This window comes from Mobula birostris, chromosome 2 (genome assembly GCF_030028105.1).
Source record: "Mobula birostris isolate sMobBir1 chromosome 2, sMobBir1.hap1, whole genome shotgun sequence".
Classification (NCBI taxonomy): Eukaryota; Metazoa; Chordata; class Chondrichthyes; order Myliobatiformes; family Myliobatidae; genus Mobula; species Mobula birostris.
In genome coordinates, this window is record NC_092371.1 from 82,551,392 (window position 1) to 82,572,896 (window position 21,505).

The 21,505-nt window shown below is 43.1% G+C and overlaps 1 protein-coding gene across 2 annotated transcripts in view; it reads left to right on the plus strand.

The window, feature by feature from the left end:
- Positions 1-788: 788 nt before the first annotated feature.
- The window catches only part of oser1 (oxidative stress responsive serine-rich 1), a 35,630-nt gene continuing 14,913 nt past the window's right edge, over positions 789-21,505 (plus strand). Inside the window, exons 1-2 of one of the 2 annotated variants that reach the window (XM_072244081.1) lie at positions 789-1,047; positions 13,223-13,325. The gene's annotated coding sequence lies outside the window, so the exon portion shown is untranslated. The remainder of the gene's footprint in view (positions 1,048-13,222; positions 13,326-21,505) is intronic. The other variant, XM_072244072.1, reaches the window with a different exon arrangement.

Here is a 21,505-nt window from a genome sequence, read left to right on the forward strand (position 1 = left end):
TCCTCCATAAGTCCGAAACCTCGACATTTGCAGTAAAATGGAGTTGTTTGTGTTCCAAATGAGGCCTTTCTTGTAAAACAAAGGGTCTTGGCCTGAAACGTCGATCGTACCTCCTCCTAGAGGTGGCCTGCTGCGTTCACCAGCAACTTTGATGTGTGTTGCTTGAATTTCCAGCATCTGCAGAATTCCTGTTGTTTGCCTTTCTTGTAAAAACTCCGTAATTATTTTTCTTCTTGTAAATACTAACTATATGATATGAAGTGTATGTGATGCTGCTGCAAGTTTTTCATTGCACCTGCACATACGTGCATTTGTGCATGCGATAGTTAGCAACTTTAAGTGTAACTTGCCTCGTTTTAAACTCCTGTTCTGGGTGGAACAGGCACATGCTGAACAATTTCCCAATCGTCCTGCAGGTTAGCTACGTGCGTTTCCTCTTCCATCCACCTTGTCACTCACCCGAAGTATCTTCCCCGCCCCCTTATTAATATTGAACACCCTGTTGCTGAGTGGGCCCACTCCTTCCCGTATTAATATTCCACCAAATTAGGACCGCCCCCTCATTTTAATTTTCCTCGACCAACCGCTCATGAAAGGGCGAATCGTTTCCCGCCCCTTCATGAATATTCAGCGCAGTGGATGATCACGTGCTCGACGAGGGCGGGGACTCGGGTGTTGTTTCCCGTGAAGGGCGAGGAGACGCGCCAGCTCAGCTGACGTCGCAACCTCTGACTATCTACGTCACAAGCTTTTGTGCGCGTACGTACGCACGTACGACGGCGGCGCGGCGGCGGAGGCGGAGGAGGAGGGGTAGGTTGGGGGGGTTTGAATGTAAACAAGAGGCTTCAGGGCCGATCCCGGAGCGCTCCCATCTCATCCCGGCATCGGCGGTCCCCTGCCCCCCGCCCTCATACAGGGGTGTGAGCGGCGGCGTCGTTGCTGCTGCTGGGACAGAAGCCCTCATCGCTGCCGGTCCTCGTTCCTCGCTCAGCCGGGTGATCGCGGCCTAACCCCGGGGCTCCCGCTCGCCGGCCCAGGAGACGGAAGGTAAGGCTGCAGTTCTCCTTCCCGGTGATAGATGTAGAAGCATTTGCTTGAAGCTCTTCTCCTTCGCTGCTCGAATCTCTTGACTGACGCCGGTCGGAGAGAGGCGAAAGCCGGGCCGGTGTGCAGCAGCGGCCGCAGGAGGCCTGCACTGCTGTGTCATTACCCCAGCCGGGCCTTTTGCTTATTCATTGGAAGTCATAAGGGACTGCGAGGTGCTGGTACATGGTGCAACCCTCCAATCTACTGGAGGAGCTAAACGGCATCTGCGGATGGTGGGAGGGAGGGAAACGTTTTGACGTTATATTAGACTGTAACGTGAGCTATTCTGGGCCCCTTATCTCAGGAAAGCTGTGCTGAATCCGGAGAGGGTCGTCGGAGGGGGGGGGAGGGAGGTTCGATCATTCACAAGAATGATCACAAAATTGAAAGGTTTGACATAAACACAAGCGATTCTGCTGACGCTGGAAATCTAGCGGGGGAAACTGCCAACCTTTTTTATGCCATGCACCCCTACCCTTAACCGAGGGGGTCTGGACCCCAGGTTGGCAACCCCTGATAGAGCAATACCCACAGAATGAGGAGGAACTCTGCAGATCAGGGAGCATCCATGGAGGGGAATGAACAGTCAAAGATTCGGGTTGAGAACCTTCATTGGGACTGAAAAGGAAAGGAGGTTCTTCCTCCTTCCTCTCCTGTCCTGTGGAAAGGCTTTATGTGTGAGGAGCTGGTAATGGCTCTGGGCCTGTACTTGCTGAAGTTCAGCAAGGCGACGTGGATTGAAGACTGGTAAAGGTGGTTGGATTTGCATTTGGCCTTTCACAGTATTAAGATGTCTTAAAAGACTTTTTCAACCAATAAAGTGAAGGGGAAACTTGCTCCTCAGCTGACATCCATGCAAACTGTCTTTTTAAAAGGTATTTAACAAACTGGAGGGGAACTTCCCTAGCTCTGTTTGGGACATGACGACTTTTATTGCCACTGGAGAAGCAAGTTCAGCCTCCAAGATATCCCCTTGTGTGAAGAACATGCATGATTTGTGCTAGTAGAGCTTTGGAGACACGAACAACATCCTTGGGGTGGAGGTGAGGGTCAAAGATTTGTTGATGTTTCGGATTGAAGCCCTGCATCAGATTTGCAGTTATTGATCCCCTTTTTGTGATCAGTCCATGTTTTGGGGGCATTGGACATTGACTTGTTTTCTCAGTTCTGATGAAGGGTTTTTAACTGAAACCTGCTGCCTGCTGTGAAGAGTGTTACGAGTGATATACTGTATATGGGCCTCTGATTGTTATGTGGCACTAAGTTGGTAGTAAGGAAGGTTAATGTACTGTTTGTTAGCAGTGAGAGGAAAGAAGCTGTCGACATTTTAGGTCAAAACCCCGCCTGAGGGTGCTGTCTGTGGGGCTTCTGTGAGACTGTCTCACTACTCCATCTCCAGTTTCTCCTGTCTCCAAATGCAGTGCCAGCATTCACTTAGGGAGGTGGTGTGATCATTTGAGTCGAGTATGAAGTTCTTCCAAGGGGTTATTCCCTTAACGCAGAATGCCTGAGCGTGAATTTGTTTAATGTGGGGTGGCTAATGTATGGGCAGCCACCACACAATCATTGACAGATCGAGGTCAGGGATATTGGCATGGAGTGTAAGATGATTCGGGTTCTGCACTACTGCAGCCTTCTTTTGCTTTCATTGCAGTTGTGATGTGTCATCATCTACTCACTCCATCACTGAGGTCTTTGTCTGGAACCTTCCCTTGATCTTATCACTGTGGGTGACCCTACCAGGAGCCACGTTTCAAGTAGTTAAACTCCAGGCAGCATTATTCTTGGGACCTCAGGAAATCATGAAGTGATGATCCTTTTGAGAGGACTAGAATGTTAAACCTCTGGTGTAATGGTGAGGTTTTATAAAGTGTTGGGCAGATCACATTGGACTGTTCTGTATTTAAGGAAAGATGTTGGCCCTGGCGAAGGTTCACAGGAATGAAGGGCTAAATATATGTGGAGTATTTTTGGGCTCTGGGCCTGTACTCTACTGGAGTTTGGAAAGATGAGGAGAAATCTGAGTACTGAAAGAGAATGGACGTGGAGTGGATGTTTCCGGTAGTAGGACAGTATGGGGGACAAAGACACAGCCACAGACTCCCTTTCGATCTGATATGAGGAGGAAATCTCTTTAGCCAAAGGGCGCTGAATCTGGAATTCATTGCCCCGGAGGCCATGTCATTTGATTATTTAAGAGAGAGACTGTTAGGTTCTTGATTGGCTAAGGTTATGGGAGGATGGTTGAAGGGGGGAAATCACTTGGGATTGAATGGTGGGGCAGACTCACTGAGCTGAATGGCTTAATTCTGCTACTATGTCGGACGGTCTTTTTACTCCGCCATTTAATCCAATAATGCTGGTCAGGGTAGAACTTTGTATAGGCATCCGTTAGTCTCGTGAGACCATGGATTTGCACCTTGAAAGGTTTTCAGGGCACAGGCCTGGGCAAGGTTGTATGGAAGACCGGAAGTTGCCCATGCTGCAAGTCTCCCCTCTCCACACCACCGATGTTGTCCAAGGGAAGGGCACTAGGGCTGATACAGTTTGGCACGGTCGCAGAGCAATGTGTGGTTAGTGCCTTGCTCAAGGACACAACACACTGCCTCAGCTGAGGCTCGAACTAGCGACCTTCGGATCACTAGACCGACACCTCAACCACTTGGCCACGCGCCAACACATTATTCAATTGTGCAAAAAAAGGAGACTGCAGATGTTAAACTCGAGTGGGGAAAAAAAACAGTGCTGGAAGAATTCAGTGGGTCAGACAGCATCTTTGGAGGCAGATTCAGATTTATGTATCACATGTACAGTGAAGTGTGTTCTTTGCATTAACAACATACCCGAGGCTGTGCTGGGGGCAGCCTGCAAGTGTCACCACACATCCAGCACCAAGGGTGATCATCTTTCTTTCAAAGTAAACTTATTATCAAAGTGTGTGTGTGTGTGTGTGTGTCACCGTATACAACCTTGAGATTCATTTTCTTGCGGGCATACTCAGTAAATCCAAGATTCATAATAAAATCAGTGAGACACCACACTTAAAGTGGACAAACAACCAATGTGCAAAAGACAAACTGTGCAAATATAAACAATAAAAGAAATAGTGAAAATAAACAAATAAGCAAAGAATATCGAGAACGTAAGATAGTGAGTCCACAGGTTGTGGAAACAGTTCTATGATGGGATGAGTGAGGTTATCCCCACTGGTTCAAGAGCCTGATGTTGAGGAGTAATAACTGTTCCTGAACCACTATTCAATTGTGGCTGTGGGAAGAGCTTGTACATCAAGCAATTGAAATTGTGAGAAGGAAGAAGGACATTATTTCTGAATTGCCATCCAGTTTTCTGAGCACAAATCTTTAGAAAGTGACCAGTCCTAGTGGCCTTAGTATTGTTCTCTTGTAATTTCCTTTTCCCTGGGTGTGCTATGGGTAGTTGAAATGCCCCATTGGTTCATGGACCTCAGAATTAAGGGCAATAGTCAAGATTCAAGGTTGTTTAATGCCATTCACAGTACACAGGTGTGAAGGAGAACAAAATAATTGTGCTGTATTAGATCCAGTGTAACAAAAAATGCTACAAGATAAAGAACACAATAATAATGAAAAAACACCGGAAATGTATAAGGTAGTGTAAGTACATTGTCTGATTGTATGTCCATAAAGTGATGCTGGACACAGAAGCGTCTGTACATGCATTGACATTAGAAGTATTTTATCTTTTCAAGGTCTCTTATGTGTAAGAGTGAAAGATTAAATTTTCAAGGGGAACATGAAGGGAAGCTTCTTCACTCAGGGTGGTGTGAGTGTGGATCAAGCTGCCAGCGAAAATGCTAGATGCGGGTTTGATTTTAACAAGTTTGGATAAGTGTGTGGATGGGAGGAGTGTGGAGGGATGTTGTCCAGGTGCAGGTCAATGGGACTAGGCAGATTAACAGTAAGGCATGAACTCAATGGGCTGAAGGGCTTGTTTTTGTGCTGGAGTGGAATGCTCTACGTAAATATAGTAATCAAACCGAAAATTGAACTGAGAGTTCCCATCGAGGTTTAGAGATTAATTTCTGGATTAAATTTGAATTTAGAGCTTTTACATTCCTTAATCAGAAAGCTTTAAGTTTGAACTTCAATCTAGAGGGTAGACTGAATCAAGCTCCGAGTGCATTATTGACCAGATGCTGTCAATGTCTCTGGTATTTTCTTTGAGTAACTTTAAACCACAGCCTCGTGTTTTCTCTTGTGTGAGTACAGACAATTGTATGGGAATATTCGAGGTCAAACAGGGGAATTCTCCTGACATTTGTTCCTTGTGCATCACTTTTTAAAAAAAATACAGGTCATCTGATTATGAAAGTTGGATGGTGCTTTAACATCAGCTTGTGAATGTAAGTATGCAGACAGATGAAGGCGAATGGTATCTATATACTACTAAAACTCTCGTGCTCTGTTTGTGACCTCCAATTAGCGCAAATGGTACATTACAGCGGCACTTTTTTTTGGCTAAATCGAATTAAAATGCGCTAACTTACAGAATGCAGGCAAAGTTCAGGGTTATATATTCGTTTAAAATTGCTCATTCGCCAAAATCAGCAGGCTCCCTTTTAACCCGAGAGCCAATCCGCCATCATGGAAATCGGGATGTGATAGCCCGACACGTGCGCACAGCCAGCCTCAGCAGCGACGCCTACCGGAGCCAAAGGGCAGGGCAGGGCAGCTCTATCTCGAGGGGTCACATTCTGCTAATCACCATCAGCATGTGCAGGATTGGGACAGATCTAACTGCCACCCATCAATAAGAGATAGTTAAATCTTACTGTAATGACGTACTTCGAGACACCCATAAAACCCTTTGCTGCAGTCAAAGGGCAGCGGTGACTATATCACGTCCATTTAGGAGAGCGCCAACCAACGAGCAATTTTTAAGTAGCGTTAATTGCATGTGTTTGTTCATGTTTAAAAAGCAGCAATTTTTTTTGTCACTGATAGTTGGCAGGAATTCAGCAGACAACTCAGGACTGTTTAGTTCACTGTAGTTTCGAGCACTCAGGCTTGGAGAAGTCAGAGATGGCCAGGAGTGAAAACAAAACAATTTCATTATTTCAACAAGTTAGAAACTATGAAGAATTTGAAGTATCGACAACCATCTTTGATGTTACAAAGAAAATGAAGATTAGGAGGATGCAATTGTCTAAAGCAGGAGTTTCCAACCTGGGGTCCACAGACCCTTCTGTTAAAGGCAGGAGTCCATGGCATTACAAAAGGTTGGGAAGCCCAGGTCTAAAGCATTGTATGAAGGCAGCCCGTTATCTGCGCTAGGTGTCTGTGCTGATTCTTTTAATTTACAATCAAAAGAGCACAACTTGGATGAATTCCTCTGTTAATCAAGTATTGGGAACTAATACACAGTTTTATAGTATTGCAGTAGTATAGACAATGTTTTAATTTATTCTGTATTTCATTTAAATATGTAATTTGTTACCCAGTTTGTCTCTTTTTCTATCTTTCTAACAGTTTCCATGAAACTTCAACTAATTGGAGCAGCCGTTTAATTGTATTAGTCATGATGTGTCCCAACTAACCGGGATGATGTATTCATTGTTAGTACTAATCTTCTGTATTTGATCTCTTTTAGAACTTAGTTTCATGTTTTGTACCTCTCTGGTCTACTGTGTTGATAATTTATCTAAACTTCTGGCAGGATCATGTCTGACTTATAAATAATATCACAAAAATGCAGGAGGAACTCTGCATTTAGTTTGTGTTACTCTGCAGAATCTCTTGTGTTTATGATATCAATAGTATAATTGCTATGCTCTACTCTTTTGGTATATTCTGACTTCACACTGCACCCCTTGTCTAGATTTCAATTGAAGGACTATGTTAAGCTCAAACTAATCATTTAATCCTCTTTGAAAATTATGGAAATTTGAAATGTTAATCAGATGTGTTTGTGAAATGAATAGTTGAAAGAAGTAGAAGTGCAACCAGGCAGCAGAGTAATCATAAACACAAGAGATTCTGCAGATGCTAGAAATCCAGTGCAACATACAGAAAATGCTGAAGGAACTCAGCAGGTCAGGCAACATCTATGGAAAGAATAAATCATCCTGACACAGTGGTGTCAAGAAAACAACCTCTCCCTCAGTGTCGCAAAAACAAAGGAGCTGGTTGTGGACTACTGGAGGAATGGAGACAGGCTAACTCCTATCGACATCAATGGATCTAGGGTTGAGAGGGTGAACAACTATAAGTTCCTTGGCATACAGATCACCAAGAATCTCACGTAGTCTGTGTGGTGTAAAAGGCACAACAGCGCCTCTTTCACCTCAGACGGTTGAAGAAGTTTGATATGGGCCCCCAAATCCTAAAAACTTTCTACAGGGGCACGGTTGAGAGCATCCTGACTGGCTGCATCACTGTCTGGTATGGGAACTGTAATTCCCCCAATTGCAGGACTCTGCAGAGAGTGGTGCGGACAGCCCAGCGCATCTGTAGATGTGAACTTCTCATGATTCAGAACATTTACAAAGCCAGGTGTGTAGAAAGGGCCCAAAGGATCATTGGGGACCTGAGACATCCCAACTACAAACTGTTCCAGCTGCTACCATCTGGGAAACGGTACTGCAGCATAAAAGCCAGGACCAACAGGCTCCGGGACAGCTTCTTCCACCAGGCCATCAGACTGATTAATTCATGCTGATATAATTGTATTTCTATGTTATATTGACTGTCCTGTTGTGCATACGATTTATTACAAATTACTATAAATTACACATTGCACATTTAGATGGAGACATAAGGTAAAGATTTTTACTTGTATATGAAGGATGTAAGAAATAAAGTCAATTCAGTTCAATTAAATAGTTGACGTTTCGGGTCAAGACCCTTTGTCAGGACTTGGCTCAATGCTGACTCTTTATTCCGGATTGAAAAAGAGTCTGAGCCCGAAACGCCACTGTTTATTCATTTCCATAGATGCTGCCTGACCTGCTGAGTTCTTCCAGCATTTGTGTATGTGTGGGGCAGAGTAGTCAGTGAGATTGTTGGAGGAGGATTGCTGCTGAGTGCTTGCAAAGGAAAAAGGTTAATACTATTTTACAAGATTCATCCTTGTTAAATTTATGTGGGATTCTTGTGTGTTAGTAGCCACAGGTTTAACACCTTCAATCACTGACCATGATGAAATAGTGGAAAACAGAAAGTGCTATGGATCAGGTGGGAAAGTAGAGCCATGTGTCTTTTGCACATTGGTTGTCAGTCTTTGAGTGTAGTTTTTCATTGACTCTATTGTATTTCTTTGTTCTACTATGAATGCCTCACTGGATGCTGTGAGAAGAAGGTGCCAGGTTCTTGGGTCTTGGGGAAGGCTTCATCGATGTGGCTTGTGGATTGGTCTGTAGTTCATGTTATCATGTGTTTCTCCTTTTGCTATTTTGTGTGATTTTGATCGGGGCAGACTACCTCTGTGGCCTGCAGTCAACGAATGACACAGCGCTACATAGAAATGAACTGAACATTCCTGGACTGTTTCAATGACTCCATGGTTTGATGTTTTATATTCTGTGTTTTTCACTTGTTTTTTTGCCATGTGCATGATTTGTTCCTTTTTTTGGGCTTTGGGGGACTTGATGTTTTCTTTAAGTGGGTGTCACAGTTTTTCCTTGTTCTGTGGCTGTCTGTGGGAAGGCGAATCTCAGGGTTGGATATTGCATACATACTTTGATGATAAATGTACTTTGAATCTTTGAATGCCTGCAAGGAAATGAATGTCAGAGTTGTATATGGTGACAATATGTACTTTGATAATAAATTTGCATTGAACCTTTTTTGACACTGAGTGGAGGAGCACGTTGCAAGAGCTGTGGCCCACTGCTGCTTCTTGTTACAGTACAGTACAGATTGAGTGGTAGCTGTTATCTGTCCAGTACAAGCTGTCATTGCTATTTACCTGGGTGGTGCCTTTGTTACACAGATGTGCCTGTCAGGCAAAGGCAAAGATCACTCCATTAGTTAAAATAAAAATTAAAATGCTGGATGTACTCAGCAGACCTATGGAAGAAAAACAGTTAATATTTCAGGTTGACAACTCTTCATCAGAACCAGGAAAAGCTAGAAATCAAATGTTAAAGTTGCAAATAAATTCCACTATTTAAAAAGGTAGCATTGGAGATCTAGTTTACTTATTCAGAGATAAAGTATCCAACAGGCTGTCATGGCCCACTGAGCTGCATTGCCCAGCAACCCACCTATTTAACAAGAGAAAATCTGCAGATGCTGGAAATCTAAGCAACACACACAAAATGCTGGAGGAACTCAGCAGGACAGGTAGCATCTATGGAAAAGAGTAAACAGTTGATGTTTCAGGCTGAGACCATTCATCAGGACTGGAAAAAAAAATGAGAAGTCAGATTTCACCTCCCTCCCCTTTCTCAATGCGACTGCTCATCTACTGATGTCTTTTATAAACCTACAGCTACCTGGACTATACTTCTTCCCATCTGTTACTTGTAAAAATGCCATCACCTTCTTTCAATTCCTCCATCTCTGCTGCATCTGCTCTCAGGATAAGGCTTTTCATTCCAGAACTCAGGAGTTATCCTTCTCCTTCAAAGAAAGGGGTGTCCCTTCCTCCTCCATCAATGCTGCCCTCACCCACTTCTCTTCCATTTCACTGCCATTTGCTCTTACACCATCCTCCCGCCAGAATACTAGAGATAGGGTTCCTCTTGTCCTCACCTACCACCTTACCCGCCTCTGCGTCCAACACGTAATTCTCTGTGACTTCTGCCATCATCAATGGGAGTTCACCACCAAGCATATCTTGCCCTCCTCCCCCCACCCCCACCACCACACACTTTACACTTTCTGCAGAGATCTACATGACTCCCTTGTTCATTTGTTCCTCCCCACTGTAACTCCCACTGATCTCCCTGTAACTCTCGCTTCAGCTTGCGGCTTAATTTAGGGGGTGTTAGCCCCAGGCCCGGCCAAACTTAAATCCTGCATGGATGCTGCGCGATGTGTCCCCTGTTACAAATCAGTACCCCGAAATAACAAACAGTACACAATATGCGATTAAACGATTAAGCTTTATAATTCTTACTTTGACTCTATGGTTAGTAAAGAAAACGAAAAGAAAGGAGAAGGGCCCATTCTTATGAAACAGTTTATTGCACAAAGTTGGAACTCACTGGTGAGCAGTTCATCCACCATCGACTTCCTCCGATCGTCATTGCCCTTCGGACCCTCACTCCATGTCCACTCTGTCCGGTGGTCTACCAACTCTCTCCATTCCCGTCTTCTCTCCTCATCGCTCCCCAGCAAAAGATCACGGAAAACTCTCTTCCAGACTCTTAAGAAAGAACAAGAGCATTCCAAACCCCATTATCTTTAGTCATAACCCAAACATTGCTGCTGCAGAGAAACCATTACATTATCAGTGAAACCTTACAGAATGTTACATCCCTCCTGGCACTTTTCTTTGCAAGCAGAACAAATGCCACACCTGCTCCTACACCTCCTCCCTCACTACCATTCAGGGTCCCAGGCAGACTTTCCAGAGGCAACACTTCACCTGTGAGTCTGTTGGGGTCATCTACTATGTCCAGTGCACCTGGTGTGGCCTCCTGTATATCGGTGAGACCGGCGTATATTGGGAGACCACTTCGCTGAGCACCTGTGCTCCATCGATCAGGAAAAGATCTTGCAGTGGCCACTCATTTTAATTCTACTTCCCATTCCTGTTCTGGTATGTCAGTTTGTGGCCTCCTCTACTGCTGGAATGAGGCCACACTCAGGTTGGAGGAACAACATCTTATATTCTGTCTGGATAACCTCCAACCTGATGGCATGAACATAGATTTCTCAACTTCCAGTAATTGGCCCCCCTCCCCTCCATCCCCATTCCACTCTCACCTTATCTCCTCCCTCTGGTGATCCTCTCCCTTCCCTTTCTTTCATGGCCTTCCTCCTATGAATCTCTCCTATGAGATTCCCCCTTCTCCAGCCCTTTAGCTCCTTCACCAATTGACTTACCAGCTCTTTATTTCACCACCCCCCCCCCACCTTGCTCTGACTTTTTCTCCAGTCCTGATGAAAGTCCTTGGCTCAAAACGTTGACTGTTTACTCTTCCATAGATGCTACCTGGCCTGCTGATTCCTCCAGCATTTTGTGCATGTTGCCGAACTATTGAACCCCAGCCTAATCGCAGGACAATGTACAGTGACCAATTAACCTACTTACTGGTATGTCTTTGGACTGTGGGAGGAAACCGGAGCACGCAGAGGAAACCTATGTGTTCTTGCAGAAGATGCCAGAATTGAATTCTGTCCCAAACTGTAATAGCCTTGTGCTAACAGCTACACCACTCTGGTGTCCTGAGACTTCCCACTTTTGATTTTGTGATGAGGGAATGGTCAATGATGAAGCAACATCATTGATAAAGAAACTGAAAACTTTTGCCTGTGGACTGTACCTTGCAGAAGGACAGCTGGGTTCTTGGATTGACTTCCTAGTGCAGATATCACGGTAGCAATTTTTGGTGTGATATTGGTTGTTAAAGGGATTTTTTTTTTGGCTTCTTCTCCCCGTTGACATGATTCTACTAGGGCTCCATTAAATCTTGCCTATCAAGGACAATCACTTGCATTCCCTCTGGAAGCTGTGCAACTTTGAGGCACTTGGAGCCATTAGTAGCAGCAGAAACTTAAGACCCCCTGCTTAATGGTATTGGTTCATGGCATAAAAAAGGTTGGGATCCTCTGTCCTCAGGTGGCTATAAAAACCATAAGACCATAAGACAAAGGAGCAGAAGTCGGCCATTCGGCCTGTCGGGTCTGCTCCGCCATTTTATCATGAGCTGATCTATTCTCCCATTTAGTCCCACTCCCCAGCCTTCTCACCATAACCTTTGATGCCCTGGCTACTCAGATACCTATCAATCTCTGCCTTAAATACACCCAATGACTTGGCCTCCACTGCCACCCGTGGCAACAAATTCCATAGATTCACCACCCTCTGGCTAAAAAAATTTCTTGGCATTTCTGTTCTGAATGGGTGCCCTTCAATCCTTAAGTCATGCCCTCTCGTACTAGACTCCCCCATCATGGGAAACAACTTTGCCACATCCACTCTATCCATGCCTTTCAACATTTGAAATGTTTCTATGAGGTCTCCCCTCATTCTTCTAAACTCCAAGGAATACAGTCCAAGAGCAGACAAACGTTCTTCATATGTTAACCCTCTCATTCCTGGAATCATTCTAGTGAATCTTCTCTGTACCCTCTTCAACGTTAGCAGATCCTTTCTTAAATAAGGAGACCAAAATTGCCCACAGTACTCCAAGTGAGGTCTCACCAGCGACTTATAGAGCCTCAACATCACATCCCTGCTCCTATACTCTATTCCTCTAGAAATGAATGCCAACATTGCATTCGCCTTCTTCACCACCGACTCAACCTGGAGGCTAACCTTAAGGGTATCCTGTACGAGGACTCCCAAGTCCCGTTGCATCTCAGAACTTTAAATTCTTTCCCCATTTAAATAAAGACTGATCTGGGATGAATAAACCCTTCTTGGGCTTCTAGCCGAGTACAGATATCAATTATAACTGATGTTTCGATGCCAAACTGCCATATTCATCTGGGATGATGCTTGGGCACATCTCGTCCGGTGGTTTTTGTACTCCTGTTGTCCATCCCTCCTGATAGGTTAGTCCTCATCCTATCAGGTTTCTGCTGTCCCACCTTGTTTACAATCGGGTTCCAGTTCCAGAGTGAGATCTTCACCTTTGTTAAAATTCTTTGCCTGTAGTTTTACTTCAATGGCTTCCTTTACCAGGTGGTCCCAAAAGCCATTGGCGCGGCACAGTAGTCTTGTGCCGTCGATATCAATCATATGGCCATTGCGAATGCAGTGTTTTGCTACTGCTGATTTCTCCAGGTAACCGAAAATATACCACCTGGAATTTGATTGAGAGGAGGCAAAGTAGGAATATTAACTGCAATATCAGTTATAGAATAATTATGATGTATTTAAATTTAATCTGATCACATTCCGAAAGCTGATTTTTGCTTTTGAATGTCAAATCATTCCTACACTTTTTTTTTTCTCTCCACATGCATGAAAATCTGAGCAGCGTTTCACAAAGCTTCATAGAAAATGAGAGCAAGAGAGAGATTGAGATCAATAGCTTCAAGGAACTAAATGACGGAAAGTCCAGTTTGTATGACTGTTTAAAGGTAGGACTTGGTGTCAGGAATTAAGAAATGGGCATGATTGGAAAATTATGTCATTGCATGGCTATTAGTAAAATTGAGAAGGAATTTTTACCTTTATTGAGTAATAAAATCATCATTGCAGCCTTTTATTGAGCAAAATAATGGGACTTATTGTGCATTCAGTTTAATTTTCATGGTCTTTCTTTTATTACCTCTGCAGATTCTTAAAGACTTACTACTTAAGGTTCAGAATAAGGTTTATTATCACTAACATGTGTTATGAAATTTGTTGTTTTTTGTGGCAGCAGTATAATGCAATACATAAAATATACTATAAATTACAATAATATGTGTATTTGTGTCTATTCTGCAAAGGTCTTCTGCAGAGTACCCCCACTTAAAAGAACCTGTCTTCTTATTTCATTGCTTGTCTGTTGTGAAGTCGGCTGTTAGTTTGCTGGTCAACTCAGTGTGAACGAGTGAATTAATGTAGTTTCTGAAATAGGCGAAAGATCCTACTGGGAGCTGTACCTAAATTTATTGTGAAGTACTGATCCATTAGAATGAATGGTCATTTATTTTGTAGGGATTGTAGTTTATTTTGAAACTTATCCAAATTAGTGATGCAACAGAAATAGAAAACTTGGTAACTACTACTAAGCAAAGCCTGTATGTTATCTTGCTTCATTTTGGGCTTTTCCCCAGAATGTCACTTCCATTTCCGATCTGCCAATGCTCTGGAATTTCCAGGTGCAGATCAAATTTCCCCTATGTTGCTGGTTGTAATCATGCATTTGCGTATTTATTTGAGAATGTCTGCAATTCCCTGAGCACATTTTGCCATTGTTTCCTAAAGCAGAATAAATGTCAACATATTGGTGATGACTTATGTTAAATAAGATATACCAGAGAAAACGCAGTGCATATTTTTTGTTGGATAATCTTTGAACTTTGAGTCTCTGGAAAGCCTTCTTATGTGCAAAGTGGCAATTCTGGACCAAACTTAAATCACTAAAGGATATTTGAGAGCTGTGGCAGGGCTTAAATGCTATTACTCTTGCAAAGTGAAATCAAGTGACATAGGTGACAACAAGGCTTTGCTTTCAGATTAACTTAATGCCTTCTATGCTCGCTTTGACAGTCAGAACATGGAGGAACTTTCAGAAACACCCACAGCCCCTGATGAGATGTGATTTCAGTCTGCGAGGGCTTCCTTCAGGAAGGTGAACACACAGAGAGCATCCGGCCCAGATGGGGTATCTGGCCGAGTACTAAAGACTGTGCTGATCAACTGGCTGGAGTGCTCACCAATATATGTAACTTCTTGCTTTGGCAGTCTGACATACCCACCTGCTTCAAGCAGGCTTTAATTATACTGGTGCTTAAGAAGAACGTGATGACCTGCTCTGCTTGCTTTATCCTTATGACTGTGAGGCTACGCACAGTTCCAGTGCCATATCTAAGTTTGCTGATGACACCACTGTTGTTGGCCAAATCAAAGGTGATGCTGAATCAGCATATAGGAAGGAGATTGAAAATCCAGCTGAGTGATGCCACAATAACAAATTCTCACTCAAGGTCAGCAAGACCTATGACCTGATTTTTGACTTCATGGGGAGGAAACTAGAGATTCATGAGCCGGTCCTCATTGGAGGATCAGAGATAGAGAGGATCAGCAACTTTAAATTTCTCAGTGTTATCTTTTCAGAGGATCTGTCCTGAACCCAGCACGTAAGTGCCATTACAGCAAAGTATGGCAGCACCTCTACTTCCTTAGAAGTTTGCAAAGATTGGGCATGGTACCTAAAACTTTTGACAAACTTCGATAGATGTGTGGTGGATAGTATGTTGACTGGTTGCATCATGGCTTGTTATGGAAACATCAATGCTCTTTAATGGAAAATCCTACAAAAAACTAGTGAAGCAACACACATCAAAGTTGCTGGTGAACGCAGCAGGCCAGGCAGCATCTCTAGGAAGAGGTACAGTAAGAGATTTGAGAGGGGGAGGGGGAGATCCGAAATGATAGGAGAAGACAGGAGGGGGAGGGATGGAGCCAAGAGCTGGACAGGTGATTGGCAAAAGGGGATACGAGAGGATCATGGGACAGGAGGCCCAGGGAGAAGGAAAAGGTGGAGGGGGGGAAAACCCAGAGGATGGGCAAGGGGTATAGTCAGAGAGACAGAGGGAGAAAAAGGAGAGAGAGAGAGAAAGAATGTGTGTATATAAATAAATAACGGATGGGGTACGAGGGGGAGGTGGGGCATTAGCGGAAGTTAGAGAAGTCAATGTTAATATCCCTTATTATCTCATATCCCTTTGCCAATCAACTGTCTAGCTCTTGGCTCCATCCCTCCCCCTCCTGTCTTCTCCTATCATTTTGGATGTCCCCCTCCCACTTTCAAATCTCTTACTAGCTCTTCCTTCAGTTAGTCCTGACGAAGGGTCTCGGCCCGAAACGTCGACTGTACCTCTTCCTAGAGATGCTGCCTGGCCTGCTGCGTTCACCAGCAACTTTGATGTGTGTTGCTTGAATTTCCAGCATCTGCAGAATTCCTTGTGTTTACGTTTTAAAAAAAAACTAGTGAATACGGCCCAGTCCGTAAAGAAGACGTTGCGAATGAACTCTGAATTTTGACACCCTGAGCAGTGGTAGCGATATGCTAACCGCTGCACTACTATGTGTACTGTGTATGCCCACAAGTAAATAATTCTCAGGGTTGTATTTGGTGACGTGTATTTTGGTAATTCCACAGGGGTGGAATGGCAGTGTAATGGTTAGTTTAATACTAGTACAGAGCCAGTGGCCTATGTTAAATTCCTGCTGCTATCTATGATTTTTGTATGCTTTCTTCGTGACCGGGTGGTTTCGTCCAGGCGCTCCAGTTTCCTCCCACATTCCTAAGACGTATGGGTTAGTAGGTTAATTGATTACATGGGTGTGAGTGGGTGGCAAGCATTTGTTTAGTTGGAAGGCCCTGTTGCCCTGCTGTACCTCTAAAATTAAATATGTTTTTGAGTCAGATTTATCTTTAGGTAAAGCATCAAGTTGAGAGATTTTATGTGAACAGGCTGAATTCTTAGGAATTTGGTTTTCTTTGGTTCTGTTTTAGATCTTGATATTGATGGCTTTTATTTCTAGCCATTGCTTTAAGTAAACAAACACAAGAGTTTCACTTGTTTTACACTTTATGGAAAGCTTTGTTTGAATAGGAATATTTGATCAGGGTTTTTCAGACCAGGAGTGTTGACAGGGACCATTGGTCATTAGGTTGCAGCATCTACAAACTCTTATCTTAAAACTTTGTCTCTTTTCCCTTTTTGTCCTGCTTATTAATAATCCTTCCTCTTTGTAAAACAGTGTTAGGCAGGGTTTCCGAACTTTTTTTTTATGCTGTGGACCAATACCATTAAACAAGGGGTCTGTGAACCCCAGATTGGGAAACCCTGGTTTAGGGTATCTTTTTAATAAGGTAAATAATAGAGTTCAGCGCAGCATTGTGGGCCAAAAGGCCTGTAATGTGCTGTAGATTTCTATGTTATACAAATAATCTTTTAGTAGGGTTTCATCATCAACCATGTGAATTTAATGCTGCATACCACTGCATATGACTTTGAGAGAAGAATGATTAATGTGATTATTCTCATTGTTCAAGTTTAATTGTCATTTAACCATATACATGTATAGAACTAAATGAAATAGTGTTCCTCTGGGACCAACGTACAAAGCACATGCAGCACAAATAGTTATGATAGTGCATACACATAGTCTTCAAAAAATAATATTAGCTCAAGTCCCAGGGTGGCATGCCCTGAAGACTGATGGTGCATGGGATGTTGTCCTGAGCCATGTTTCTGCAAGAATAAGCATGCTGCAGTTCCTCAGCTCGCACTGGGTCAGCTGCAGATGAACGCAATCCAGCTTGCCTCCCACAGAGCGAACACTGGAGGCAGCACCAACAGAAGGGGCCAGACCCTAACCTAGCATGGGTTCTAGCCTGGCCTTCACCGTGGAGGCCCTCTTTGAATCTTTTGTGGATTCAGCTTTTGTTCAATTCTTTCTGAAACTGCATTGCTGGGTGCCTTACCTTGCAAATTTTATGCACAGATCATACAATTTGTTTCCCAGTGAGCTATCACTTTCCTATAGTATGAAGGAGAACAAAATTGTAGCTAAGTTTTTAAACTAGAATTTTTTTTTCTTCTGAGTTCAATTGGTTATTTTATTACCAGACTTAAGAATAGAAACCTGATGAAGATTTGTATTGTTTATTGAGCTATCCTTTTCTCAGAAAGCAATGATGATTCTGTTTGCCAATTGATAACAAGCGAGTTTCAGCCCCAGTTGGATTCGATCCTGTTCCAAATTGGGGTCAAATAAGGCAGTGTTATTACTCTAGTCTTCCCAAGCTGCCTTGATGCAATACTGTCCATCCAGCTGAAATGGATTTAATCACAAAGGTAAGTAAACTGGACTTTGAATGACCCAAATCGCCTTATCGGAACCAAGATTACTTCCATATACTAAGAAATTGCTCTCTGACTTTCTTTTTCCATCTCGTTCAGGTGAGCACCCAGGGTGCTGTAGTCAGATTAGTTTATTGTTATATGTACCAGGGTGCAATGAAACCTCTTGTTTACTTGGTGTTTTATAAAAACAGCATACTTGGTAATGATAAGTACAATGAGCGCATGAGCAACAATGATGCAGTGTATAGTGTGAACAAAGATAATGCCATAAAAAAAACATATTGCCATCTTCAATGGAAGAGGTAGAATTAAGGGTTTGAGAACATATCAGTATTACTGAGAAGGGAATGTGGAAGAGGTGATTGTCTCAGAAGGTGGCCAGAAAAATGGATGGCCATGGTGACAGGCATCCTTGATGTGATACTAGCTCTGACCACACTCAATGGGGAAACCCTATCATCCATCAGTGGGTGGTGGGATGGAGATGCGTTGCTTCCAAAAGAGGTGTGAGGTACTCCTAATGCTAGCCTGAAGGTTACCCTTAGGCATCTGCTTAGTCCCTTGATCAGGGTCACGTGAAGCCATGGGAGCAGGTGGTAGATGGTCATATTAGCAACTGATATGCATATCCTGGTTATGTGACCACTGATGCCAGGCAGACTTCTGTAGAAAAATTTCCCAGGAACAGTCATGATCGCCCACGTTATGGCACATGATGATGGTGATGATCATCCATCAGTACTCAGTTAAATATTGGTTAGAAAGAGGGAAGGGGAGATCTTCCTCTCACTGCACTTGCTTGGGGTGTAAAATGACCACCTTCTGAAAAGTGAAATCTGCAAAGAATTCATCTTTGTGGGTACATGGCAGTGATGTCAGCTTTACTTGAGCTCAGCCAGTTGACAGTATTTGTCCCATCTGTAATCGTGTTTCATAGGAAGTAGCTTGAGTTGGAGTTCCCATATGACATAGAATAGGACAGTGATTCATAGTGGGACCTCTGTGATTATGTATAAATGATTTAGATGAAAACATAATAGGTTGGTTAGCAAGCTTGCTGATGACAAGTAATCGGTGGCTTTGTTAGCTCTTTGACTAAATATGTGGATATTTTCAAATTCTATCAACCCTTTGAGGAAAAGGAATACCAAAGATTCGCCTCAGTCTAATCTAATTTCTCAGTTCCATTGTGAATGACTAACCCTGAGCTCTATTTTTAGATTTCCTAAGATTAAGGTAAGCTTTATTTGTTACGTGTACACAAAATATAGTAAAACACGTTGTTTGCGTCAACACTAACACAGTTTGGTGGGAAAGCCCGCACATGGCCCTATGCTTCCAGCACCAACCTAGCATGCCTATAACTCTCTAACTCTAACCCATACATATTTAGAGTGTTGGAGGAAACTGGAACTTCAGGGGAAAACCCACAAGGTCATAGGGAGAACGTACAGACTCCTTATAAACTTGGTGGTAAAGTCTTGGTGATAAACAATCTCAGGTAAATTTCATGTTGGATTGGCAAGAGACAAAGCTACGGTTGAAGCTTTATTTCAACATGTAAAAATATTTCCCACATTAAAATAGTATCGAATCACAAATAACAAAAGGTTTAATGTGTCTTAATACTTGCCTCTTTTATTCCTTCATATACAGTTAGGAAATTGACATTCATTTAAATGAGAATCTGATATTTTCTCATATAATGCAAGGGAATTGCAGTAAGATTGTGAGACCTATGTGCATTGGTCTGAAACTAGGCAAGTACCTGGGGTCTGCACTTAACTGCACATATGCAAGATTTTAATGTCTGAAACTCTGGATTTGTTAGCTAAGGTTAGCTGCAAATCATAACATGAAGATGGTCGTAAAGAAGCATTCTTTTCAAGAGGGATGGAATATAAAACCAAGTACGTAATGCTGAGATTTTATAAGGCACTGGTCAGACCACACTTGGAGTATTGTGAGTAGTTTCCAATAGTGGGAGAGTCTAAGATCAGAGAGCTCAGCTTCAGAAAAGGTGATGTCTCTTTAGAACAGAGATGAGGAGAAATTAATTCAAAGGTGCAACTTAGTGTCAGAGAAATGTGTACAATATACATCTTGAAATGTTTTTTCTTCGCAACCATCCACAAAAACAAAGGAGTGCCCCAAAGAATGAACAACAGTTAAACATAAAAACCCAAAAGTCCCCCCCCAGTGCCCCTCCCTCTCGCGCGTAAGCGGCAGCAATCAACGATCCCCCTCCCCCACCAAAAAAAATCATCAGCACCCACCACTAAGCACTCAAGCATGAGCAAAGCAATTTGCTCAGTACTATGGAGAAAAGTAAAAGTGGCAGACCGACAAATCTAGGGCAAGCATTAAAGAGGGCCACTTTTCAGCATAATTGTATAAGGGCTAAGAGAGTTGTAAAAGAGCGCCTGAAGGCTTTGTGTGTCAATGCAAGGAGCATTTGTAATAGGGTGGATGAATTGAAAGTGCAGATTGTTATTAATGATTATGATATAGTTGGGATCACAGAGACATGGCTCCAGGGTGACCAGGGATGGGAGCTCAACGTTCAGGGATATTCAATATTCAGGAGGGATAGACATGAAGGAAGGGGAGGTCGGGTGGCGTTGCTGGTTAAAGAAGAGATTAACGCAATAGAAAGGAAGGACATAAGCCGGGAAGATGTGGAATCGATATGGGTAGAGCTGCGTAACACTAAGGGGCAGAAGACGCTGGTGGGAGTTGTGTACAGGCCACCTAACAGTAGTAGTGAGGTCGGAGATGGTATTAAACAGGAAATTAGAAATGTGTGCAATAAAGGAACAGCAGTTATAATGGGTGATTTCAATCTACATGTAGATTGGGTGAACCAAATTGGTAAAGGTGCTGAGGAAGAGGATTTCTTGGAATGTATGCGGGATGGTTTTTTGAACCAACATGTCGAGGAACCGACTAGAGAGCAGGCTATTCTGGATTGGGTTTTGAGCAATGAGGAAGGGTTAATTAGCGATCTTGTCGTGAGGGGCCCCTTGGGTAAGAGTGACCATAATATGGTGGAATTCTTCATTAAGATGGAGAGTGACATAGTTAATTCAGAAACAAAGGTTCTGAACTTAAAGAGGGGTAACTTTGAAGCTATGAGACGTGAATTAGCTAAGATAGACTGGCAAATGACACTTAAAGGGTTGACGGTGGATATACAATGGCAAGCATTTAAAGGTTGCATGGATGAACTGCAACAAATGTTCATCCCAGTTTGGCAAAAAAATAAATCAAGGAAGGTAGTGCACCCGTGGCTGACAAGAGAAATTAGGGATAGTATCAATTCCAAAGAAGAAGCATACAAATTAGCTAGAGAAAGTGGCTCACCTGAGGACTGGGAGAAATTCAGAGTTCAGCAGAGGAGGACAAAGGGCTTAATTAGGAAGGGGAAAAAAGATTATGAGAGAAAACTGGCAGGCAACATAAAAACGGACTGTAAAAGCTTTTATAGATATGTAAAAAGGAAAAGACTGGTAAAGACAAATGTAGGTCCCCTGCAGACAGAAACAGGTGAATTGATTATGGGGAGCAAGGACATGGCAGACCAATTGAATAATTACTTTGGTTCTGTCTTTACTAAGGAGGACATAAATAATCTTCCAGAAATAGTAGGGGACAGAGGGTCCAGTGAGATGGAGGAACTGAGCGAAATACATGTTAGTAGGGAAGTGGTGTTAGGTAAATTGAAGGGATTG